Below are 2,053 nucleotides of genomic sequence, written 5' to 3'. Positions count from 1 at the left end.
GGGGAACAAGACGAAGATTTTGGCGTTGGTTTCACTGGATTTGAACAAACGAGCAAAAAGTAGCGAAGGTTTAAAGATCAGGGACTAATCTGCGATAAAAGTAATTACAGATAGGTACGGCTAGCATATCTTAGTGCTTCGCATGCACGCTTTCGCCGTATACTATTTTACGATGAATTAATTAAGTGGGTAAACAAAATTACATAAGCACACACTTTCGCCTTATAGACTTACCTTTGGAGCTTTCTCCTCGCTCCAAGTACTTAATTGATGTCAGTATACCATTATTAGTAGGAAAAATCACAGCTGATTGGTTTGTCACTTCATCATCCGAAGAAGATGAGTAACTCAAATGCGTCACACATGTCGGCTCGCATATAAATACACCTGTCCGAGTCAGTGGCATGCCATTGGGCCCAGTTCTGTGGGACTTATTATTGTCATCGACCACTGTATTATTTAAAGTTGAACCAATAGTTAGATGATACAAATATATGCAAATAGATTGTTCCTCCAAGCGATAAGGGACAAGATAGCAACCTTTTTGTTTTCCTTTATTGCTTTGTTGGCACGAGGATTGTAACATTTGGGCGCAAGACCTGATTATTTCTCCCCAAAACAGAAGAGTATGAGGTTAGCCAAATGAATTAAAAGCTCAAAATATAAAAGCCAATAGGAATGTTATATGTAATCTAACAAGAATACTATTCTTTGCCAAAAGACAACATGATAATTTGTTTTAAGCCAACGACATGTATGACAAATTTAGAGCAATTTATATTTAGATCTGAAATTGCACATATGATAAATTTCATCATCATCAAGTAACAATATGAATAAAACAAATGATATGCACATGTATGGTAGCCAAAAACTACAAATCAGAACATAGTAGTATACAGAAGTGATCAAGTATGAATTTTTCACAGCATTTCCATAGAACCTATCACAATAATTTCCAAGCATGTCTAATAATAGGCTTCACAACTTCCAGTCAACGGTGGGAGTATGAAGCATGATGCACTTGCACATACTGAATATTCAGCCTAACTCACCCAGTATGTCCTGACCTTGTGATTATTCAGTTTCACACCTAAATCCAAGGGTTTCTCCTGGAGACTTCTAATTTCCGAGCTTGATGAGTATCTTTTGGACCTGCCATGTGGATCGTCATTTTAAAAATCAGTGATTCGGTGAGAAAAAAATTCCAATTGTAGTTGGAGCTGCCACTGAGTATTTATGTGCATATTTAGTACCAATGCATATTTACTATTTGGTTAACTTAAGCAACTATACTTCAAAATTTCAATTGTAAGCAATATCGCAATACAAGTATAATGTGGTACTACAAAAGTATAAGATCAATTGACAAGAATGTGGCTATCTGTGGTCCAGCAATCTATGCCAATAGATGAATAAAAAATCAAACTGCTATTATATTCGCTAATTATCAGTGCTAGCATTTATTGTGTAAAAATCATATTAGAATAGAAGTGGGCTAGCATAGCAATCTAAGCATAGTAAACCATTCCTCTAGTATTAATATTGGAAAAAGGTAATGGTGCTTGATCTCCTAATCAGATCAGTCATTTCGGTCATTGCACATCTACAATTGCACAAGTAAGAAGATCCACCCATACCTTGGTCCTTCATGAAGTAGAACAGAAGATGAAGTCCTCACAATCCGTTCAATCTGAAGAATGTCGTGACCAGCATTTGGCTTCTTTGGGTGCAGCAGTGAGAGTCCCATTTGCTTTATATTGGTCTTCAATAGTAGTTTCTAGACAGCTCCACATTGGCGCGTGGATTTGAACTTAGAGTACTAGAAAATTTGATATATATATATATATATATATATATGGGCCTGCAAGGTTGGTTTCTAGACAGTTCCGCCTGGGTGCGTGGGTTTGGCAGAAAATTTGAATTTGGGAGGCGGCATGGGTGGACAGGATGACAGTAGCCAAGAATAGCGTGCCGGTGGGGAAGGGCAAGGAGTAGTATGTGGCGCCGCCGCCGCGGCTGTGAATGAGCATCTCGTAGCCGATGGCGTACT

The 2,053-nt window shown here is 38.1% G+C and overlaps 1 long non-coding RNA gene across 1 annotated transcript; it reads right to left on the bottom strand.

Moving 5' to 3' along the window:
• Positions 1-397: 397 nt before the first annotated feature.
• Positions 398-1,468, bottom strand: LOC125525448. The gene is made up of 3 exons (XR_007291299.1): positions 1,056-1,468; positions 541-599; positions 398-450 (listed from the first exon to the last, which is right to left on the bottom strand). It is a non-coding gene; the product is annotated as an uncharacterized LOC125525448 (long non-coding RNA).
• Between the last annotated feature and the right edge of the window lie 585 nt (positions 1,469-2,053).

Source organism: Triticum urartu, chromosome 7 (genome assembly GCF_003073215.2).
Source record: "Triticum urartu cultivar G1812 chromosome 7, Tu2.1, whole genome shotgun sequence".
Lineage (NCBI taxonomy): Eukaryota > Viridiplantae > Streptophyta > Magnoliopsida > Poales > Poaceae > Triticum > Triticum urartu.
The sequence above is the reverse complement of the archived record's forward strand: the minus strand, read 5'-3'. Positions and strand labels throughout refer to the sequence as shown.